The sequence below is a fragment of the Rutidosis leptorrhynchoides genome, chromosome 7 (genome assembly GCF_046630445.1).
Source record: "Rutidosis leptorrhynchoides isolate AG116_Rl617_1_P2 chromosome 7, CSIRO_AGI_Rlap_v1, whole genome shotgun sequence".
NCBI lineage: Eukaryota > Viridiplantae > Streptophyta > Magnoliopsida > Asterales > Asteraceae > Rutidosis > Rutidosis leptorrhynchoides.
In genome coordinates this window covers 53,934,558-53,960,477 of record NC_092339.1, presented here as the reverse complement: position 1 = coordinate 53,960,477, position 25,920 = coordinate 53,934,558, and the positions used below count along the sequence as shown (strand labels likewise).

The following is a 25,920-nucleotide window of genomic DNA, read 5'->3' as shown; positions in this document are numbered from 1 at the left end:
ATAAAGTGTATATTTTGGTTTGACCGTTCTATTAAATCTATCAAAATAGTGAATTTTCCTGTTAAACTTGACAAATGACTTGCAAAGTTTGTCATAGCACAATCATCACTTTTATTGACGAAATTTAGTTCGGATAAAGAAGTTTATAGTTTTTTGTAAATTTTCCAACTCTTTAGCAAGTACCACTTTCTTCTTTCATCAAATCAGTTTTCAAATTGTTCATTTTATTTTATTTTTTTGGCATGGTTAACATCTACACATGTTTCATTATTAACTAACAAAATAAAAAATAAATGTTTAAAGTTATTTTTGTCAAAATTTTATTTTGTGAAAATATTGTAATGGTGCAATACATTTAAGAAATTATGTATGCTTTATTTAATTATATGTTATGCAACGGATCTCAGACAAAGAATATGAAAATTTCAATCTTCAAACATAAGCAATCCAAATCCACCTTCAATATATAAATGGGTCAACATAGCCACCTTTACAGTATCACCAATATGCTCACACATGTTCTAGAAATGAGAACTGCTAATATCTCTTCACATTAGAGGTCAACCCAATTACATTATTCCAAAGTAGCATATAAAACATATTACTATCCTTACTATGATTATCAAGTTTATTCCAAAACTTTAGTAAAACTATGAAAGAATGAAGAACTTGCTCACACTTCAACACAACTAAAAACATTTCAAACAATACTAATTAGAGTCACCTTTATCAGTTGTTAAAGTCGCACTAAGGGGTTTCAATAGTGAATCAAAACTTTTACATAACACCAGATTCAAAGAGAAAGCCTGTCAAAAGACTTGGAATGTCTGTATCCATCAAAAAGGAAAAGACTTGCAATGTCCATATAATTATTACCTGATCAAGAAATTAAATTAGAAAATGCTTAGTCTATGATAAACTTACCGAAATCAGAGTGAGCCCCACTGGATTTATTTGGACAAGAGACAAAAACTGATAGCAAGAACATGTAATATGATTAATTCAGAACCACCAAATTAGAAAAAAAGAATATGCAAGTTAATAAGGAAACTGTTCAATAATGAACTACCTATTTAAAGACATATTTTTTTATAATCGAATCAATTGATTAACACCTAAATAATATCAAACCACAATTACCTGTTTGACCCATTTGATGCACGTGACCCATTTGACCTGTTTGACTTGTTTAACCATGACCTATTTGCCCTGTTACCCAAACCGACCCAATATCGCCCATTTGGACCCATTTGAATTTTAACCTGCTTGACCAATGACCCGTTTCAACCCAAAACCGTTTTGACATGTTACCCAAACCAACCCAATTTGACCCGTTTGCCACGTGTAGTCATCATACAACCCAAATAAATAGTCCGCTAAAATTGGCTACAAGTTGTATATAGAATATAAGAAAATATAATAGAAGTAGAATTACCTCACATGACAGCCTTGACAGGAATCATCATTAACTTCAACATGGAAATTCCCATCTGTCACCGACTTCCATTTTCAACGCTTGCCCTAATTACATGACTTATTAGCCCATGATACACGATCAACACTTAGGGTGCTGGATAGAGCAGTGAAATAAGTATTGGTGCATCTGTCATATGCGCTAACTGCTGTACCAAACGATTGTCTTAAAGAATTAGGACAAACAACTTTGTTTAACATAAAAAATCAAAACTAACCAGGGGCACCAAGAACTGGATGTGACTTGCTAGGAGTCTAATAAGTGTCGGGAATTGAAAAACACCACCTGATAATCAGATGCGCAACCATCATTGTTTGGGTAGTCAGAGGTTAACATGTAACTCAATTTCACCGTCTAATTTGGTTATGTAGAATAAAAGATCCACCTGCAAGTTAGCATTACAATAACAACACTTTTAGTATAATGATACTATTGAGGTATTGAAAACTTTAGCATATTCCAAAGCAAAAGTAAAATAAGATAAAGCAAAATAACAAAGCCTTTGACACCAATTGTTGGACCAACACTTACTTTGAAGTATTTCTCTTCTAGCAGATTATTACCAGAGACTACAATCAATTAACAAAATGATTGTTTACCAGCTACCATAAAAGCTAACATTATCGCTAAAATAAGAAGTATAAGAAATATTATGAAAGGGAAAAAGGAGTACATCAGACTTTGATCCTTATCAGGTTTTAGTTTGTCAAAATCATCAAAAAGTGCAGACATTTTATTATCTACAAGATGGGTGATCTAATGCATATACCACTGACTAAAATTTTGATCCAACCAGATTTGCGTAGCTAATAAATAATAATGAGAGCTTTGCACTCCATGCCTCAAATTTGGATGCTTTTCAAATATTGAATCAAACTCAATTGAGACAAAACATGCGTTCATTTTATGGCATCTCATATTGAATAGACTTATTACTACACATGATAAACTGCAAGTTTGGTACCCCAATATTTTGTTCACGTGCACTTTTTTGCGGTAAATGTGTTGATTCGGTTCGTCATCTATTCTTTGTGTATGGTTTATAGAATTTGATTAAATTACTTTACCTTCTTCTGATGTACAAAAACTTTACCTTCTAGGACCTGTCAATCAAGAAATAGATGATAAACTTAGACGCAATCATATTACATAATGCAAATGTTGAAACATGCCAAAAAGTTTCCCCTGAGTGTATTAATACTAACTAATAATTCTCTGGTCAAAATTACCCTAAGTGTATTAATACTCTACTAACTGAGTTTTTATCTTATTTCTCCCTAATAATCTCTAATATAACGTATTTCCCCTTTTAAATAAGAAAATATCACATATACCCTATTTAAACCCTTAAAATTATCACTTATATCCATCAGTATCAAATCAAACCTAAAAAACTCTAATAATGACCATCAAGCCCTCTCGCCCTCTCCGATCGTCAATCATTCCCGCCCTTTTTCTTCTCAACAACCCACGATTGCCTCCAGCAAGAAACTACATATGGTGGATAACTTCCAAAATCAATCATATTCATCCGATTTTATCTTCTATATCAAAGGCTTTTCAAGGTTAGAATCCCTATTTTTTATATAAAACTTGTTGATTTGTGTTGGAGTGATTACTAATTGATAAGGCTATTGTTTTGTATATATCCTGTATGGATTATGCAGCTTCCATAAAGTGGATTTAGTAGCAATTGGTCACATACGGTATAATTAGGGCTTTTGATATATTGTTGTTGTAGATAACTACGTGAATGAAATAAGTGCTCTAGCATTTAAATAATTAAATGATCAACATAAAGAAGCTATATATGATTTTGTTTTTAGTGTATCTTAATTATTATTTTTGATAACATAAAGTGACGAGTAAGAATATAATTTTGATCTAATTTAGACTTTTAATTAATTAAATAGACCATGAGAAAACTCATCTAATCTGTCTTGTTTAAAATTTATGCTGACTAAGTGTGTTCTTATGTTTAAGATGTATCAAGGTGATGTTGATGATTATTTGGAACCAAGACGGGAGACCATGGCAGAATCACCTTTGATTGAGTATGTTTGTGCAACTTTTAAGAGCAACTATATATATATATATATATATATATATATATATATATATATATATATATATATATTTCTTTTGTAGAATTGTAATGCTATATGTCCATTTAAATTTCATTTATAGGGGTTAACGATAAGCTACCAACATAATAGCTTAGTTGTTGTAGTTAGTTAAATATTGTCTTTATCCACTTATTGTAATCCTATGTATTATTATAAATACCAATCAATACACAAAACCACTGTGTGGATTCTTTATTCTCTCATGGTATCAGCCGCTATTACGATCCCATAACCCTAAATTCGACTCATTCTTCTCTAAACACTATCTTGATCTCTCTGCAATCATGGTGGCTAGTTCCTCAACATCCTCCGATGCAAATCTCTCCCTTAATACTATTCTTCACATGTTGACAATCAAATTGTCATCGACTAATTACCTCCTGTGGAAGCATCAAATTCTTCCGTTGTTATCCTATCAAAAATTAAATGGGTACATTGATGGAACTAAACCGGTTCCTCCTTCTACTGTTACAACTGATAGTACCACTTCTGCTAATCCAGAATACCTTCAATGGCAGGAAGGTGATCATCGTACTCGCATAATCCTCCAGTCGTCTTTATCAGAAGAGTCAATGGTCGTTATTCTCGGTCTTACCACTGCTCGCGAAGTCTGGACTGCTCTCGATGAGTATTATAGTCATGATTTTGTAGAACAAATGCATACACTCCGGGATTCTTTACGCCAACTCCAAAAGGGTACACAATCTGTCTCGGCTTATGGTCAGAAATTCAAGTCCATTTGTGATCAACTTGCAGCCATTGGGCATCCGGTCAACGATATTGACAAGAATCATTGGTTTTTGTGTGGTCTTCCTTTGAAACCTTTTCCACCACTCAATGCGCTCTTACGCCTCGTCCTACGTTTCGTCAATTGTTTTCTCGTGCTGAAGGACACGAGCTTTTTTTGGCATCTGTCCAGAATGCTGTTCCACTTACTGCTGCTTTCATTACGCAGTCTTCATCTCCTGTTACTCGCGGAAATTCTCTTAGTTCTCGCGGTCGTGGACGTGGCAGAAATAATTACTCTCAAGGGCGTGGACGTGGTCGTGGCCAACCACGCTGTCAACTTTGTCGAAACAACGGTCACTATGCAAATCAATGTCCTGACTTAGCTACTTTTGCCCAACGCACTTCTTCCATTGATGCAAACTTAGCACGTGTGTTTCAAACAAGCTGCCACGTGACCAACAATGCTCCTGATTGGTATGTTGATTCCGGTGCCTCTGCTCACATGACATCTTCTTCATCTCATCTGGATTCTGCTACTCCGTATTCAGGTAATGAGCGTGTTACAGTGGGTAATGGTAACACTATACCTATTACTCATGTGGGCTCTTCTTCCCTTTCTAATATTTCGTATGCAGTAAATCAGGTTAGCCAGTTTCTTCAAGCACCCACAATTGATCATTTTCAGGATGTCAAGCGCATTCTGAGATATGTAAAAGGCACTATTTCGTATGGTTTATCTTTTCATCATTCTCTTACGCCATCCGTACTTGGTTATTAAAAAAAGATTGGGGCACGTTGTCTTGAGACACGTCGTTCCACTTACGGTTACTCAATATTTCTCGGTGGCAATCTTGTATCTTGGAGCGCTAAGAAGCAACCGACTGTTGCTCGTTCAAGTTGTGAATCAGAATACCGTGTCTTGGCACATACAGCTGCCGAGGTCATATGGATTACCTATCTTCTTCGAGAATTGTATGTTCTTCCTCCTGATCGTCCGACAATTCTTTGTGACAATAAAAGTGCTCTCTTTTTAACACAAAATCCGGTCTCTAATAAACGCTCCAAGCATATTGAAATTGATTACCATTTTGTTCGTGAACTTGTCGCTCCGGGAAAGCTATATACGAAGTTTGTGCCCACAACGCTTTAGCTCGCTGACATTTTCACTAAGAGTCTTCCTCGACCTTTATTCGAGTCATTCCATACCAAGCTTCGAGTCGGTCCACCACCTGTCAGCTTGAGGGGGTGTTAACGATAAGATACCAACATAATAGCTTAGTTGTTGTAGTTAGTTAAATATTGTATTTATCCACTTATTGTAATCCTATGTATTATTATAAATACCAATCAATACACAAAACCACTGTGTGGATTCTTTATTCTCTCAATAGCTCAATAGGCAAGTAACATCCAAGTACAAATTGAAATTAAAATATGGAGGCTTTTTTCGATTGGCCAAAAACTCATCTAAGAGAAGATACTGTTTTGGATCTCAAAGAAGATAATTAGTTTTAGAAGAATAAAACTCATCTAAAAGAAGATACTTCTTTACCATCTAAAAGAAGATACTTCTTTACCATCAACTTGTGGGGTGCTGCACGAACCTATTGTCCTAATGAGCATGACAAACTACTAAAGGAAATCTTTGATGCACGAGAAGCAGCAATTACATATCTTAATCAGAACCATAAAAAGATATGGAGTTGGAGCAAGTTTGGCACAATATCTAAGTGTGACTACATTACTAATAATATCTCCGAAGTTTTTAATTCTTGGATAGGTGACTTGCGTTCTCAACCAGTACTTCATCTACTAGATGCCATTAGAGAAAAATTCATGGTACGGTTTCATAAGAAAAGGAAACTAGTGGAAAAGTGGAATGGCACGTTAGTTCCGATGGCTAGAAGTTATATTAACAATATCTCCAACGTAAGTATATTGAGTTATAAAAATGTGTAAATGGAAATTTTTATGTATCTTGCTTAATTTGCCATTTTTTTTTGTAGAACTTGGGTGAATATGAGGTTCTTAGAAGTAGCGATAATCGAGCTCAAGTAAAATTCAAGGGCAGACGATGGGAGGTTGTATATATAGAGAAAGAATACAACAACTCGTGAAAACGGGTGTGAATGAAGCAATAGCACTTCGAACATGTCACTCATTCAATAGTTGGTAATTCTTTCTCTATATATATTTGTCTTGGTGTCAGTTATGGTAACTTACTTGGTATAGGCCTAATTACTAAACCCTTACATGTACATGTAGAACTTTTGAAAAATTATCTATTCATTCATGTACTGTAGCAGTCATTGTGCATTGTACATTATGTCCCACTAAGTTTTTTGTATTATTGGTTTGGTAATAAGTGAAATCATTTGTTGCCAAAAAAGTTTTCTAATTTTTATCTTTTGTCACATACAGGAAGGAGAAGAGGATTTATTTTTATGCTCAAATAAAAGGAAAGAAATGATGAATTCGTGCAGCACATGGAAATGGAATGAAAAGGATTTTTATTTTTGGTCTAAAATAATTTAGTTGTTAACTTGTTTGGAAATCGTGATGCACAATTTCATTAGTTATCTGCCAAAATATATGAAGGGCAAGATTGGAATTTTAATTATGATGAATTTGTTTTTATTGTTTTATTAATAAAATGGGTATATTTGAAATTTTACTCTTTACATGGATATATATGTAATTTTAACTCTTAACAGGGGGATACATGTTATTGACTCCTACTAACTAATAATACAACTTTCTTCTAATAGATATTATATTTTTGTAATGTATCTATTTGACACACTTATTGTTTAGAAACTATCAGAAGTTGGACAGGAGTGATTTAGGTCAACCCGATTTTAGCCGACTCATTTGCACAAATATTACCCATTTAACTCAAGAAAGCTTTGACCAATTACCCAACCCCCTTAACCTCTCATTTTTCTCACTTGTCATAAATGGTGGTACTATAAAATTTGTCTAACTAAGTGCCAAAAGCATTAATTCCCAGAATTCTATATCATTTGCAAAGCTCGCAAGTTAACTCGAAGAAAGACTTTATTATAATCAAGGCAAAATCTTTCTTAGTAGTATATTCTTTTATTTAAAAAACACCAAATGAGTTTTTGTACGGCTACTATCGGAATCAACCCACATTCTCCATTATGTCATAGCTTTACAAAAGGCATCTAAACAGTTAAGTTAACTATAGACTCTGCAATTTATATTTGGCTTCTCATTCTTAAAGCAAGAATGGTACCACAAAGGGCTCAACTGTGCAATCTTAATCCTAAAATTTGATACATAAAAATCTTGAAACTAAGCAAATTCTTATGCCAAAAACATCCTGAATAATCGAAACAAACCATACTTTAATTATTTAAAAAACTATTATATACCTTAGATATACAGCATAAGGAGTTTATGATCTCAAATTGTAGCGTAAGGAGTTTATGATCTCAAGTTGTGTCTTCATGAGGCCTCATAAGCATTCTTTTGATCATTCACATAGTTTCACAAATGAAAACTAATAATTCCCACATGTACCTATTTCAGGAATCGCTAGTGAAAACTTTAATTTCCCGTCAACAATTGTAACATATTGGTTCCATCCTACCTATAAATGTTTATGCAAACTTATAAGTTATAATCATTCAAATACTCACCAAAACTCATAAACTCATTAACCTTTAAATTAACACAAATCAAACTCATTGCTTTTGACAATTTGTACCACTTCTCCACCATCACCATTCACTTCCAATAATAGCTTTACAATAGTCAAATGTCTATTAAATTATATTTGTAGCTTTATAATAATCGATTGATTATTTATGAGGTTGGTGTTGTGCTTAAGGTAACGTTTCAATGCTAAACTAACTATATTTTACACCTATACAGGAAATTACCCATTATTTATCAATATAGTAAACCATAAATGTTCGGATTGAACCAGGATATTATAGAAGTTGGATACCTCATTTTTTATGATTCAGTCCCGCCTCAAAGTGATGAATACAAAGTTCTGGTGTGCACAAGATACCAAACTTCGGGTACTATTATCCGTTGTTGAATACGATTTGCTCAGATTTATTATGTATGTAGGTGTACATCAAACCATAGCTGCAGTACCTTGAGTTTGTTATTTACAACCATTAACTTTTTTAATGAAATAAGTTTCTATTTTGCAAAAGAAAAATGGTACATCAGCAATCAAGTAATCAGAAACATAATATCAAAACTCTAAACATAATATCATAGATCTTTAACAACTTTTTTATGTGTATTCTCAAGTTTAATGAAACGACTTTTACCATGGCCAATATAAAGCTCAATAATAAAACCTACCTTTCTTTGATACTCATTGGATGAAGATGAATTGGAATGGGAATCCAGGTTACCATAATCTTTAGAGTACAATCGAATCGATCAATGACTAATAGTTGTAGTCCTGCATCTGGATTGGATTTACGTCGTGTATCAATTTGAATGTTGAATCCCTCATCGTATCATTTGAGTCACGTATATTTTTGGATGGAACCCTAATTTTTTTAGTCCTTGTTCGATACTGATTATGCTACATCAACAATTGATGATGGAAATCAACCCGCTAACCTTGTTCGATTATGATTATTACCTATGATTTTTGAAGATGATGCATGTAGGAGGGTTCATTAGAGATTTTTGCCCTAATGCGTTTGTTAGAATTCAAGATCCGAATAGAACTGAAGATCCGAATAGATGTTTTAAGGTCCGCGTATTTTTTTAGGGGCATTAAGGATATAAAATTGATTAAGAATGACTTATTGAGTTATAATTAGATCCAATGGTTTAGAGATAGGGGTAGTGATATAATTTAATGGTGTAGATTAAGAGTTGGTGAGGTAGAGGGAGATAGGGAGACTATTGGATTAAGAATTAATTATATCTTCGTTCATGTGGTTTACTCAAAATCCCATCACTAGTCGTATCTTTTAAAAGTTTTATCAATAGTCCTTGTGGTTTTTAAAATGCTCATCGGTGGTTCAATTTCTAACTCATATTAGTAATGTTCGTTAGGTATTGAGATGTGCTAGTCACATGATGGGCTTATTCCCCCTTTATCTATTGGGAATTGATATATCCACTATTCAAATTACTTCTTCACCACAAACTATGGATTAATAATTGTATTGTCCAACTTAATAATGCATTTGTTTGGTGAAAAGAGTAATTTAGATGATATATCATTTCCCCTATCTAAAAGATAAAGTCCTGAACAATAACTTCACCATTAGTCTTTAAATTCATTTTGTCTTCTTATTCTTTATTTTATTTTTTCCATCAGTCAACCATGTGCCTCGATAAATGGTCAGTATTTTTGTTTGGCGTCTCTTGCGTGATTGCCTACCTCTCTGGTTCAACCTTATATATAATGTGTGGGATCGATATAAATTATATTATCTGTCCAACGTGTTATGTAGGTGGTGAGTCGAGGGACCATACTTTATTTTGTAACAATATTGTTGATTTGCGGCGTCGTGTGAAGATTTGGTTGGATATTGATGGGCCTTCGGTTGATAGTGTGGATGATCTATTTGGATGGCTTGAATCCTATTCAGCTCCAATTAGTATCAAACATCGTCTTTGTTGCATCATTGTTTCTACTCTTTGGTGGATATGCGGTTCCGGAATGACAATCTTTTTGCCACTACGGACATCAAGAGGGGAGATATTTTTGATCATATCGGGCTTAGGCTTTCTGCTTATTCTTGGTTTAAATTCAGAAGCAAGCTTGCCCCAAATTGGAACAAATAGCAGTGAACTTTGCAGAAATGAGTGATGTGGACCCAAGATGTTAACAATGAAATTATCTATCTACATCTACAAAAAGTTCCAGCTCTTATAGTTCAAACCGAAACGAACCGAAACCACTTTTCTTGACATTTTAGCACCAAAACTCACTAAAATCATTATGAACACTTCCATAACACCACCTGAGCTAAATTGCGGTAAAATCCACTAATAACATCATCAAATCTTCAATAACAAACCGAAATGGCACATGATATTGTGAGATAAACATGTATAAATCGAGCCATATCATATACTAAAAATGTTTAAGACATAAAGTTCCAAAAAAGTGAACTAAAACGTTTAACATAACATAAAAGGTGAACTAAAGATATTTAATGAAAAAGGTGAACCAAAAACGTTTAGCGTATGATGTGTGCTAAACACTCTATAAAAACCTTTAATAAATACTACAATTAATCACACAACTCACGAGTAACTATAACCCGATCATCATAGAAAATTGCATGCAAGTATCGTCCCAAGAGAGTGTGCCAAATTTGGATGTCAAAAACTAATAATTATCCTAAGTTTGATTGGGGTTTTGAATAAGTTTTGATTTAAACTAATTTCGTAACAAACGATTGCAACGAATAGAGAGAAGAGATGACAATAAAAAGGAAGTGCCCACTTGATTAATCCACTTAATGCTTCAAATTACTCTTTAACAATTTTAACCAATTGATGTTAAAATGGTTTTAGTTTAGTATCACTACTAGACTTAGATCAATATGGATTCACAAATTCACATAAGTGAACTTCCAAAGACCAATTAAAGCTTCAAGTAAGCTATTAAGACTTAACCTAGGATTGAATTCATATAAAACCCATTGATCATAACAATCACTTACTATAATCAACACGTCTACAATTTTGACTAAGAAACACTTTGACACCAACAAATCTCTAGATACAGTCACTTAAAATCTATGAATTAGTTGTCTAGATCACTAATTAGTGTTGAAGTATAAGTTATATTCCATTTCAAATCACTAAGAGTTGTTCAATAACCTATATGACAAAGCTAGCTTCAAAACTCATGTAGAAATGGTTCTTTGATCAAGCTTGACAACAATTACCCAAATAAATCATTCAAACAATCAACTTATTCAATAAGATAGAGTAATTTTAGCATCAAGCTTCATAAACAAGTGGAACACCAAAAATCTAGCCAATCATGGCTAGAACAAACCCAAATACAAAGATAAACAAGTAGCTAGACATCATATCAATACAAATAAGATCAAACTATGGAAATATATGAAATAAAGTAGAGATTACAACCCAAAATGGAGGAATGATGAAGATCTAAACACTAAATGAAGTAACTTGAGCTTGCTTCCTTGATTCCTCCTTAATCATCAACTAATTAATGGAATAGTGACTTTAGGGTGAAATTCAAGATGTAGAATGCAGCTCTCACAAAACCTTATCCTCCAAATCCTTAAATAGGTGCCTTAGTTAATGCCCTAAAACTGCGGTAGAAGCGCCGCTCCTTTCTCAGGAGCGTCGCTCCTTATACCTGAAACAGGAGCGTCTCTATGCTTTCAGGTGCGTCACTCCTTATAACTGAATGAAGAGCGTCGCTCTTTGTGTTGATAGCGGCGCTTCTTATAACTGAAAATTCACTGATTTTGACTTCTTCCAAAATAGCACACAAGAGCGCCGCTCTTTGACTTAGGAGAATCGCTCCTTTGGACCTGATGGTTCAAACTCTTAATTTCTTGCCTTTTAAGCTCAATTCTTGGTCATATTTCATCACTTTGAACCTTTTAGCATCCAGTAAACCAAATCATCAATTTTACACCAATTCTACACCAAATGGCACCAAACTAATCCAAAGACAAGGGGAATGAGGCGGATATTGCGAACAAAAACAAGTGTAGATTGAGCAATATCAAATCTCCCACACTTGAACCTTGCTTGTCCTCAGGAAAGCGTAAGTCAAATAGCTATGGACAAAATGCCTCAAGAACCAAGTACCATACCAAGGTGCAATCGTAAATGCAAGATCATAATAATAAGCAAGCTCAACAATTTACCTCAACAAGTATGATAACTTTAATAGCCCAAATGATCTTCACCACTTCATCACCAAATCAACTCTTCAATTTCTCACAAAGACAACTCTTCAAGGCTTCAAATCTCTCCTCAAAAACTCAACAATTCAAGCCTAACCAATTCCTTCACATCCCACAACCACAAAAACACAAACTTACACAAACATGCTCCCTAGAAAGGTTCAAGATCAACTAATTCCATAAAAGCATCACAAATCAATCAAATCAAATTACTTAGTGCAAACCTTTTTAGGAGCATTCTTCAAATACTCACAAGCTCTTCACTTCACAATTACTCTCCTCATCATCAAGTCAAGAAATGCCCAAATTGCTTCACATCAGGATTGAAAACACCAATGTCATGGATCATCCAAAAAGTTTGGCCTTAGAGAAAACAAGGCCTTTAGAAAACCATTTTTTCATTTTAAAACGGAAAAACGAGTCAAGTTTTTACACAAGACAAGCTTTCTGGAATTTTTAGGTTTTTTAAGGCTTTATGCATTCGAAGCCATCCCGTTTTTGGAATGACCGCACGGACAATTGTCAACCTGGTATATCATCTAGGATGAACTACCTCCCGGTTCGTAGGGGATGAGAGGACAATTGTCTTGGGTTCAAGTTATGTGTGCCTCCCACGGTTGAATTAGTAATAATCAATAGCACGAGTTAAGTGGTCAACCCTTACAAGACTCCCTTGTTGAAGGAGCAAGATGGGAAAACCATTTGGGTTTGGATTTACCCTACCAAACCTATTCGGGTCAAAAGTTCAAGAAAGGATGATTAGTATGAAATGGCATGGATTAGGAAGATCCCAATACCAAGTAAAAAGGATTCGGAAGACTTGACTTCCTTAGGTGGGTCGACATGATCACCCTTGTTAGTCCCTTTACTAGCCTAGCCGATCGGTTCTTTAAGTGTTAAGGTGGGTTATGGTATTAGTTATGAACAATACTAGAGAGAAAGTAAGATAGTGTTGAGATTGTATTTAGATAACTAGTTATTACAAAAGAAGGAGGTTGCTTTATATAGTGCAACCTCCAAGTTACAAGAAAGGTAAATAACATTTACCATGGTAAAATACAAATACAATACATTACACAATTAAAACCGTACGCCACTAAACTAATACATAAACCTATGTCAACAATCTCCCCCTTGGCGTGCGGTTTTCAAAAAATATCATCCTCCTTCGACTTGCACTCTCAGCAGCCTTTTTCTTTACTTCCTCTTCAGCTCTTAGTGCCTTGATTACATCACTTCCCAGAGTATAGTTTCTTTTGTAGTGTTTTGGAATGATGAACTGTTTGAGACTGGTGATGTTGTATTCGAATCTTGGCACGTATTGAGAACCCATGAAATAGTTCTTCTTTCTGTTTATTCCCAACGAAGTGTCAAATTGCCTCATGTACAACCTGAATACAAGAACCTCATTGATGTGGTTTGCCATTTCATTGGTCATCAGCTTTTGGTATTTTCCTATGTTCTCCGTTCTCTTGCAAATGTCAAAGAACTTTAGTTCGCGCTTGAGGGTTTCATCAGAATACTTAGACAACTCGGATCTGCGAATAAATATAGGCTTTTTGATTTTGTTGTAAAAGATGAAGCCTTCTTCAGGACCGTCCAAGCAATAGCAAATCTTAAATGCAGATAGATCCAACGTGTCAATGGTTTGATTTGGCACAGAGAGCAGGATCTTTTTTCGAATGGATTTGACACCTAGCTGAAGATCATATTGTGAGGCAAGCTTGATTCTTTCCTTCATAAACCTTCTTACCCTCTCAATTGATGTTTCAATTACCCAAGTCTTTCTGATTTTGTTTCTCAACCAGTTGTAAAGAAATAACACGTCTGTTGGCTTGAGCTCGATCAGGTCATACTCATAAAAGGTGTACTCTTGGTCGTTTGAGCGTATGACTTTGAAGAATGGGATGTAAACTTTCCTTGTCAAAGACTTGCAGAACACACTGTTGATGATTATAATAGGATACTCCTTATGATCATCCAGATCAAACTCATCCTTGATCTTGTATACCCTCTTCTGATAACGGTACTTCATCAACTTATCCTTATCACCAAGAAAATCATAACACCCAATTGGATTGAACCTTTCAGCTAACAGCAAGTTTTTAAGCTTATCTTCATTGATAAAGATCCTGTATGCTTGATCTTCCAACCAACACAACAACCCTGTAGCACTTTTTATGTCTGAGGTTCACCTAGTTTGATTGGCAGTTCTCTGTGCTTGTTAAATTCTCCATGTTGTGGTTCAGATGAAGTGGATTTTTCAGGAGTTGGTTGAATGGTAGGTTTAGGATATCTTGGGACGGGTTCACCAGTGTACTCTTGAGTGACTAATCGATCGAGTTCGTCCAGTTCTTCCTCATCGGGAGCTTCTAAGTTAACATAGTTTTTTTTGTAAAGGCTCCTTCAATGACAACGGTTGATTTGGTTTGGGGTTTCAGGTTTCTAAAGTACTCCTCTTTAGAAACCTATAAGCTGGGGAGTAGATGTGGTGGTTGATTCAGTAGGTGGAGTGATTTGATATGGCTGAAACGGACAGTTTTTGTTTATGCGGTGTCGTCATGCCACTAGGCGTCAGAATCAACCAACAACAGGAGGGTACTGGGTTTTAAATTTATATTTAGCGGGCCTAAATCTTACTACTCCTTATTATGAGTAAAGGAAGTATGACCTAGAGTCGTATTTTTGAGATATCAGTAGAATCGAACCTATATCTAAAGCTTAAGATAATTATAAGGTGCAGGAGTAGTGGTTTATTACCTAATATTGGGTTTTCTAGGTTATAAGATAAAGTAAAGTAAATACGATAAAATTAGTAATTCAGATAGGGCTAAAACAAGTGCATGCTATGATTTCGTCAGTTATTTTTCCGGGATTATGGAATGTTGGCTCATGGATAGGTAGTGACCTTGTATTTACTACACTAGTCCTAAACGCCCCTGTCATAAGACATGTCACTGGGTAAAGCGATAGGCTTGAAGATTCTGAATAGACAGCAACGTACTTTACCCCTGATGCCCGTGTAGTCTTACTACAGGCATACACGTTCAAACGGCTCATCCAATTGAGCGACTCGGTTGGGTGACGTATTAACATTCCACAATGGTCTAAACTTTCTTAAGCATAATAGGATACATGGTTTTCCATATCCGAGAGACGTGATGTGCCTCGATGCTTTCATTAATGATTGGGTTTAAAAGATAGTTAGGCCCTTAAAAGAGTTCAACCATAAAGAACACCATGGCTAAGTCAAGTCGACTTCCATGAACACGTTCAATTATCCTAATGGTCCAATCCTTTATGTGTTCGAACAAACAGTTCCTTAATTAACCAAGAATCCCTCAAGCGGGGTGCAACACTTGAGACCGCGTTATGGTGAAGTGTACTAGTCAGCACTAACCGTGTTCCATGGCCTTAGTTAGCAGAGGTACAGCTTACAACAACCGTTATGCTTCAGCTTGCACGTACGAAGTTTATATGCTTGGTGACTACACTAGCATGGTCTAGGACTAACAATGTACTAGGGGTCTAGTTAGATGTTTCACTACGAAAGATTCCTCAGTCAGAATCCAAGGCTCGGTGGACTTACTACAACCGGTGTGCCTCGGTCAGACTCACGTTGTATCCAATAGACTTCTCTTACCAAGGGGTTACACAGATAGTGTACTCTGGGTTGGGGTTCGTGACTTCCCAATAACAGATCCAATAACTATGTTCTATTAGTTGGAAAAGCGATTGAGTTCAAAGCATAATCAGAAAGAATTTTGACAACATACACAGACCATAATATAATTTCGGCATTATAACTGACTACGTCATAACATACACTAAAAGATAACTACTCGCTAATCATGACAACAGTACCACAAAGCATAATAATGAAAAACATTATATAAAGACAAAGGATAGAAGTACCAGTAGATTAAACGAGTTCTGAATACAAAAGTGACAACTTCAAACTCCAGACCGCTCCTAATACAATCTTCGGCGTTGTTCTCCGAGTACTAGGTTTCCCGCACGGAGTTGAAAGCCTTGAGAGTATGACTAATATTGTACAAGAGAGAGAAAGAATTGAATTGAAGTGTGTATTGAAATTAATGACAAAGATCCTTTAAATAAGTTTGAGATTTACCTGCAAACGGCTGGCAGGCCGTTTGGTAGGAAGTTTGGCATGCCGTTTGGCAGGTCGTTTGGCCGGCCGTTGGTAGGGGCCGTTTGCCAGACCAGCCCGTTTGCTGTGGCCGTTTGATCTGGGCATGTGGCAGGCTGTTTTCCATACTGGAAAGCCGTTTGGCTTGCTGGTTTGCTAGATCGTAACTTGATTTCTTGTCTTTCACGGTTTTCACTCTAGAATCTTCGTTTTAGCTCCAATTTACTTGATTCTTCTTGCACCGTCTTCGTAATTACTTGTTCTTCAATTTTAACCGACGAAGCAGGTATTTTGGCGATAAAGTTTGGAACTTTATTGTTTTTGGGCCTTAATACCGAGGTGAAAACGTGACTTTTTAGCCGATATCATGATTGTTTTAGATTCAGGTTCAGTGTATACAACCATAGCAAGGGTGGTTTCATCAGTGGTAACCACCGTTTTAGGGCTTGCTCGAGCGGAGGAGTTAAGTGGTTCAGTTGTTTCAAATTCTGTTTCCTCTTCCTCTTTCACCTCTATGAACATAATTTCATCAAAGTCATCATCATTGTCGGAGTTGATTGTGATTACATTGAATCCTTCAGGACTAGCATCATCTTCTTCAATAACGTGTTCTACTACTTCCATTGCTCCTTCATCAACTACTTCTTTTCCTTTTCTGAAGGAGCTGGGTTGATTTAGAGATTGGTTCGAGCTTTGGATAGTAGCCTTCGATGATCTTCCTTCGATATTCTCCCCCTCATGTTGACCACCGGCATTGGGGTCATCATATTGCCTGGAGGAAGTTGGTAATTCAGAATGACAAGGAATCGGTTCAAGCACAGGAGGATAATTTGGAATGATTTGTAGGGTATTAAGGACACCAAGAATGGCTTTTCTGATGTAGTCACCTTCAGATAGATTGACTGAGAGAAGATGAGCATGAAATTCGTTCTCCTGTTGAAGATAAGTAAGGTTCGATTGATGGATGATCATCTGAGTGATTGGTGAAGATGTCATGATAGGTGGTGAGAGTGGTGGTGGTGATATTGGTGTTGGTGAAGCATTGAGATCGGGAAGAGTTGATGTTAAACGTGGTGGTGATGGTTGTGTTGTTGTTATTGGTGAAGAGATAATGGGGCCCTGCATAGAAACATTAGTGAAAACATCCTGAGATTCTGAGATTCTTGATGAAACTCAGTTGTCACCACTGTTGAGCTCGAAAGCTGAGCAGTGAGGCCTGTTGTCACAGGACTTCCAAGCGATCTTAGAGAAATTTTTTTTGGAGATTTACATGTCTCTACGCTTGTTTTTTCAGTCTGAGCTATAGATACAGATTGTTCGATATAGAACTGCACCAAATTCCTACGAGCACTAGACACGTTTTCAAATTTTTTTGGCGGATCTCTTTTAAAGTCGTGACACTAACTAATATGAAACTGATGTTTGAAAATCTGAGTGGCTTACTAGTGTTCGTGGAGGGCTAACGTTTTCTTTTTGCCCTATCTCACTCCCTGTTCGCACATCCTCTCTTATTTTTTTAACCACACCCTCATTTCCATCCTTATCACTCCTATCAATGTCACCAAGAGCCTTTTGGAGTTGCTCGGTGGTTACTTTCTCTGGTTTGGTTTTCTTTTTTGGCCTATTATCACCCTCAATTCTTTTCCCCTCAGACTTTCTTTTCTTTGACCCTCGCTTACTAGACCCCTCACCAGGTGTCCTATTAGCTCCAGGGGCAGGATCCCCGGGTTTTAGGGGATCCATAGGAGCTCCTATCTCTCTCAAATATTCAATAATCTTGGATTATCACGTGGTCCAAGATTCAGTAAGTGAGCAGGAATTAGTTCACCCTGCACATTCTTTGATCCGATTCGTTGTTGGATAAAGGAGATAGATTCTTGCTCTGCATATGGCTGGCTCCTATCCTTTGGAAGTGGATTGGGAGTCAATTGAGTTTCATGGATGATGGATGAAAGGATAATGGCATAAAATCTCCGAAATTGGATGTATGTTGGGAGTGGAGGATTGGTGTAAATTTCTATCATACGCTCCCATATGGCTTGGCCAAAGTCAGCATTGGGTAGAAACACGATCCCATAGAAGATTTTCAGCAAGAATATTTTAATGTGATCGGTTCCAGTTTTCATCGGATTGAAACACCGGTTGATAAACGTGTACAGTATAGACCACCGTTGTGCCATGCGTTGCTTCTTGAAAGCCCTTATGTTTCTAACTTCTCCTTCATACCCGAGTTGACGAACAACAGCTAACATATCATCTTCAGAAGGGAATGCATCATATTGTTCTCTGCTAGGAATACCCAAGTATCGTCTCATGTCACTTAAGGCAAAAGAGGCCATTTGATCCGGATTTCTAGTAGCCAAAAAGGTGAAGTGATCTGGCTCATCCTCAGTGGGTGGATGGTAGTTCATGGTATCCCGCATCAGTTGAAGTTGTCATTCAGAGACATTCTCTATCTCAGTGAATAAGTTGTGCATGGTGTGGTTTAGGAGGATGGGTATCCAGTAGTCACAAGGGGTAGGAACATTCTTGGTGAGAAATGCATTGTTCGACATTGCTGTTATATCATGAGTATGGTTAGTTAAGACACAGTTCATATGGTGTCGTTTTGAAAGTGGCGACAAAAGCCTTTAATTAAATTAAAAACAAAAATTGTTAAGACTTTTACATCATCATCAACACTTAGCAAATTTTGGACAGAAAAGTTTCTCGAGCCTGTTGAGTTTTTCAAGAAGAGTGAGAATTTCGAGCTTGAAACTTTTCGTGCAATTTGGACTTTTTCGAGCAGGTTGTTTTCAAGCAATAAATTTTCGAGAATTTTCAATTTTCAGACAAAGTTCTCGAGCAAAATATTTCATAAAAGTCATGTTTCAAACATTTTCAAGCAACAGAAGGTTTTCAGACATAACAAGTATTTGAGTAGTTAAGATTTTCGAGCGCTCGAAAACATGAGGTTTTCGAGCACTCTGTCTGTTTGAACATACACTTAGGTTTTTGAGAAAAAATTCATCAAGGCATGTTTTTAAATCAACACAAAGATGTTAAATTAACTTCAATCCTATCAAGATAAGCATATAGCTAAGTTACAAAACCAGTTAAGTGCATAATAACTCAGGAACCCTAGATTTACCCCCTTTTATCATCGATTCAAATCAGACAATTATAAATGATTAAAGTGAGAATTAGTGTTCAAATCATCATCTAGCAAAGACCCTAAGTTGATTAAGGCAACAATTTCGCAGTTTTAATCACTAATCTAAGTTATATTTGTTCCTAGGGTTCGATATTTCATAAGAGCGTGAACAGAGAATAGGCAATCAACACATAAACCAGAGTATTTTATTTCTAGATTGAGATTTTAACAAGATGCATTTATGTTGGTTGAATGTGGGTTAATACACTAAACGATAAACTTAAGTATGATTAACCAAAGTGTAATTAACCAAAGAATATGTTTTGATGATGACACACACACATACGCATAAGTGATGACTGACATCTTAACATAAAACACGCAAGGTCACTAATCCATACTTTATCTTGCAAACGACCAAGTCAAACATAGGTTGAAGAATGAAATTAAAAGTTCAGGCAAACACACGGTCGAGGTACGGTTGACCGCATTGTCAACCGTGAAACCTCAAACTGGATTGCAACGCATTTTTGTGAAAACAAGTTGCACGGTCGCCACCACGGTCAACCGCAGTGCGACCACAGTTTCTTCTGTCTCCGTTTTTGACCAAATAACGTTTGACTAGTTCCCGACATCTATAATTCATAAAACCTTTCTAAACATGCTTAGAATAGATGCCCTCTCCATACTCAATTGAGTTTTGGTCATAAAAACACTAATTGTGATTAATTACGCCTAATGACATCTTAATGACAAATTAACCAAGATTAGGCATAACACATAAGTGTTAATCAACAACTTGTGATCTTAATTCTTATCTAGATATTCTTAGTATGATCATCGAGTATCAACACACTTAAGCCAATGTCACTAGAACAATGATTGCTATTTGAAATGACTTAGTGATTAATTAAGGCTAAATGAAGAACAATGATCTCAAGGTTAAACTAGAAATGACTTGTAATCCTAAAACACACTTAGATACATTTAGGATGGTCACCAAGTCCCAACTAGAGATTGCTCTTCCCTTGTGCATGTGTTGGATATTAATGTGTGCTTACACATTAATCATGTGATGTGCTATATTGTACACTATATACTTATTAAGTGCTTGAATTATAAGTTGTACAAGTATCTATATGATTGATCTTAGAATAACTATATCTTGCTATGTGAGTATTACTTGCTACTTGCTAATATGCTTAATACTCATAAACTTGTCAACTTAATTAATATGTTTGCCATGTGCTCATTAGTTAGGATTCAAGTAACTAACCTACTCTAGTAGATTAAGTGTAAAATAGTTCACAATGAAACTATAGTCAATTGTCTATTTGGTCTAGTCTAAGTAACTAAGTATGATTGCTTGATCAAGAATAACTTAACCTTAATGTATCTACACACTTCATGATTATCTTATAGAGACATTATTCAATTAATCCCTAAACTAAACTCAAATGAAACATGACTTGTGATTAATTGGAACTAGGGAGTTAATGATATAGTGACTAGCCTTTAGAATTGAATCAAGAGCATTAAAGTGACTAACTAAGTCTTGACCAATCTGAAATTTCCCTAAATATCAATCAAGACACTTCTCCAAGAATGTTGGCTTTGTCACTTTTGGAATGATTAGTCACTTTCATGTAATAAGACCAAATCTCACACACTTAATGCATTTAGTACTTGTATAGGATGTTTGGTTTCTTTTGCAGGTGCTAGAAGGAGTAAAGGTGCCAAAATGTGGTGTTCAAATCTGAGTCAAACGGCTATACAACGGATACCAATTTTGGACTGGAGCACGCACGGTCGCACCACAGTCGACCGGGCAGGCAACCGTGTGTCAACGACTATTTTTTGAATCCCGCTATAAAAGGCAAACATTTAAGAGCATTTGAAGCTGACCCTCTTGCACATTTAAAAGGCTTATCTCCAGTGATCACAAGTGCATCAAATACTACTCAAATGTGATCAAGCAAGAGAAGATTCTATGATCTTATAGATATAGAATTGGGTTGTTGTAAACTTACTAATTAAAATCATTTATCTTGTGAGTTTACTTAATGTAATGTATGTCCTAGTATTGTGTTAGGATCATCATTGCAGAGTGTATGAGTCTTGTAACCTCAATTAGTAGAAGCATAGGCTAGCTTAGTGATCTACCTTAAATGGACTTAGGAAGTTGATTAATCTTATTTGGAGATTAATACTTGTCCAAGGTGAAGACAAGTTGATCTATGTTAGAGTTGATCTTTCAAAGGGATAGAAAGATTAGGTTTGTTGTCTACTAAAGAAGATTGAAGACTTGTAAATCGGATCTCCACCGGGTTTGGAGAAAAGTGCTTAGTGAAGCAACAAATCCCGATTAGTGTAATCGGGGAGTGGATTAAGGTGGATTAGTTAACATCCACTCGAATCACTATAAATCCTTGTGTCTATGTTATTTACATTACTTCATTTATCATTTTGAACATATACACCACACACATCAAGTTTGAGTTGAGTTGGTGATCAATCGAAAAATTGTTAAAAATGTATTAAGTAACTATTCACCCCCCTCTAGTTACTTACAATTGGTATCAGAGCGGTTGCTCAAATCATTGCGCTACAAACGATCGCGAAAGCGTCAAAATTTGTTTTGTGCAAAAACTTGAGTCAACGATTCTAGGATCAACTCAAACTATGGGATATTTGGAAGAATTGGTGAAAGAAGCACCAATCTTTGGTAAGATGAATATTGATGTGTGGAAATTAAGATTTGAGTCTTATCTCAAATCTAAGGATTACTACTTGTGGAGAATAATCAAAGTAGGAGACTTTGTACCACAAGCAAGTTCAAGACTAGTGAAGTCAACATTTTAAAACAATGATGTTTTGAAACAATTTGATGCAATTTCACTACTTCATGGAATTCTTCCTAGTGAAGAATGATTAAAGATAATCTCATGTGAAAGTGCAAAAGAATTTTGGGACTCACTATGTTCTCAAGAAGATTTAAACTCTAAGAGTTTAAAGGGTAAAGGAATAGAGAAGGGTTCGGAAAGGGTTGGTGATTTTCAAGCAAAAGAGTTGAATGAAAATGAAGACTTTTACCTCATGAGCTCTTGGAATGACATGGATCAAGATGGTCAAAGTGAAGAAGAGGTTGAATCTCCATTCAAAGAAGATGATGTCTCAAGCATGGATTGCAATGAGGTACATGTACTCTATCCTTCTAATTATAAAGAATTGTTAGATGATTACAAGACTTTTAAATTTGTGTATGATAGTAGTCGTGACAAAGTAAAACTTTTGGAGAAAGAATTACACAAAGTTACACAACTTAACAAAGTTTTAATTGATGAAAATAACACCTTGAAAAGAAAACTTGAAAGAATAACTACTTGTGATTCATCAAGAGGTAAACATGAATTGAATGTATGTCACGACTCTAGCAAACACAAATCTTGTAATCAAAGTCCATTGTATATTATTACGAAATTTGAAAACATGGGAAAAATGGACCAAGCTAGCAATTCCATGGTAGGGATAAGTCAAGGATTGGGTAATCTTAAAATCAATCAAAGTCAATGATCAAAATGCTAATGAGAATAACCTTCTCAAAAGACTATGTATAAAAGAAAGGTTTTTCTTACAAATGCAAATTGTTTTTGAAAAATGATTTTAAAAGATCAAGTGTAGAAAGCTTACTTGCCTTAGGATTGTGTGAAAACATGTATTGCATGCTAATTACTAGGTTGATGCGTTTTGTGCATACTATGTGTGATTGAACATATATATATATATATATATATATATATATATATATATATATATATATATATATATATATATATATATATATATATATATATATATATATATATATAGTGTATATTACGCGTCATTGATGATTAAACATCGGGAGGATGTAATCATTCAATGTTAGAAAAAGAAAACTTGTCCTCAAGTATTCTATAGAACCTAAGAATCGTCAAAACGCGTTCGAAGAAAGAAGAAGTGAAGAAACGAGTGATCAGAAGGATCCGCAGCACCACGGCTGACCGTGTACTCAATCGCAGACTCCTGTCCTGTTCGTGGAAAAATATCTGCACGGCTAACACCACGGTCGACCGTGCTTCGATCGTGTGTGGTCTGATTCAGTTTTAATTTAAACTAAACCCTCACTCTTATTTCTTTTCAACCCACTTCAAAACACACACACCTACACACGGCTGAGGAGATCGACCGCACGAAGAAAAACGCGCATTCCTTCAAATTCAATTCCTACTTTCGGTATGATTAATCCTTGCTTTCCTAACATTCAATTGTGTTTGTATGATGAATTAGAGTTATGAAGAAACCCTAACTAGAATGAATCAAAACCAAAATTGATGCAAACAATTGAAATTGTTTCTAAAGAACAATTTAGAAACGATTGTAGTAATGATTATCATATATTTGTGCATTGATTTAACATTGAATGATTCTAGGGTTCATTATACATCTAGGTTAAATTTTCATAGAAGCATTGTTCATAAGATATGAATGACATTGTTGCTAATTGAGTGTAATAATGTTGAATGTCAAAATAAGTGTTGATGATGATTTCAAAAGTCTAGAACACATATGAACTTTGTGAAAATCTTAATCTAGTTGCAAACTCATTGACATTAATGAAGAGTGAAAATGTGAAGAACATTAACATCAAAACGTCTAAGTATTGATGATAATTAAAGTTTGCAAAACATGTTGCCTACAATTGAATTATGCACTTTGAATTAATTAAAAGTGTCAATGCGCAGAAAATGGCAAGAGGAAAAGGCAAGACTGTTGTAGCAAAAAGAAAAGACTCATATGATCCACCATCTGATCTTAAAGAGAGAATTGCCTACAACATTGAATTTCTGACAGGCAGAAAAATTGCCGAAGGAAGAAGAGTTGCTCACACTGAAATGCCTGAACTTGTAAGGCAGTTTGAAAAACTCAAATGGAAATCCTTTCTCACTCTAAAAGGTCCAATCTATCCCTCACTCATTCGAGAGTTTTACGCTAATTTCAACTTTGTGAATGATGAAGTATTCTTCAATATTCTGGGTGTTAATTATCGTTATTCACTCAAGGATTTCGGGATCATGTTGGATGTTCTCACTGAGGGAAAAAAGTTCTACAACAGGCAACATGATCTTTTGAATCTTCCTGACTTCATTTCAGACAAAACTCCTCTAATCGATACACTATGCAAAAATGATGTTCCAAGAGCTGAAATTGAGAAGTCTGGTGTACAAGGGAAACACCTTCGCCATGAATTTGACACTTGGAACAAAGTCATCATCCATAACATCTATTGCAAATCTGGTAATCATGCAAATATCCATGCCACTCAATTTGCTCTGATGTGGTGCCTAGAAAATGACATCGAAGTAAACATGGCATATCTCATGGCATCAAGGATGAACGGAACTGTTACGGAAACCACTCGTGCATTACCCTATGGACTACACCTCAATAAAGTGTTTGATTATTTGGGTGTCACAAGTGATAACTTTCATCAACCTACACTTGCCATATTCAAAGGACCAAAAACCTCATAAGTAACCACCCGAAAACGAAAAAGGACGTCTGGTGAAGTGGGACCAGTAGAGAAAATACTGTGATACCTGACAGTGAAGACGAAGAAGCTGATGAACAAGGTCAAGAATGTAAAAGTTGGACAAACTCTACAAGGAGCAAATTAAGAATCTCAAAAAGGAGTCAAAAATTGTGAAGATAATGAAAGGGGTAATAAAGAAGTTGACCTGCAAGGCAAGCGATACCGAGGATGAGATTTCAAGTGAATAACTCTAAGAATTCCTTGAAGAAGGATAATTGTGGTAAGGAATGTGTGAAACAATTATTCTATGGTTGAATGTAGACATAACGCATTTGAATATTGTAATGCCTTAATCGTACTCAAAAATATGAAAGATTAAATAGCTAAAATATATTGCAGATAACACGTGGTCGCAGACACGGCTGACCATGACAGTGATCGCAGATTGACTGCAATACATTCAAGGTTCATTAAATACACACCAATAGCAAATCAATACCACTAACTTACAAACAATATCCAAAAGCAATCAAACTTAACTTCTTCTTTAAAATTCTTGAACAAAACAATTACTCAAAATGGATGAAAATCCTCTTCTCAAGAATCTTTAAATTGAGAATTCTCAAAGAACTTCTTGCACCTCAAAACAATGAGCTCTCAAAACCCTTTATCTTCTTAAATCTCAAAATAATAAAAGTTCATAACAAACTTCCATGTGATGAAAAGAAGAAGTCACAAGATGATTCAAGACACATCCAAGAAGAACATGAAGTGTTCTATGACTATCCTACTCTTCGAAGTGAGTTTGATAAAATTAGATGGG

The 25,920-nt window shown here is 35.5% G+C and overlaps 1 long non-coding RNA gene across 6 annotated transcripts; it reads right to left on the bottom strand.

Moving 5' to 3' along the window:
- Window positions 1-479: 479 nt before the first annotated feature.
- LOC139857494 (uncharacterized) lies at window positions 480-9,050 on the bottom strand. 6 transcript variants are annotated; one of them, XR_011762559.1, is made up of 7 exons: window positions 8,677-9,050; window positions 8,306-8,451; window positions 7,728-7,945; window positions 2,542-2,577; window positions 1,692-1,859; window positions 1,436-1,622; window positions 480-876 (listed from the first exon to the last, which is right to left on the bottom strand). It is a non-coding gene; the product is annotated as an uncharacterized lncRNA (long non-coding RNA). The 6 variants fall into 6 exon arrangements; XR_011762560.1 differs by having other exon boundaries at window positions 1,436-1,619; XR_011762561.1 differs by having other exon boundaries at window positions 1,436-1,521.
- Between the last annotated feature and the right edge of the window lie 16,870 nt (window positions 9,051-25,920).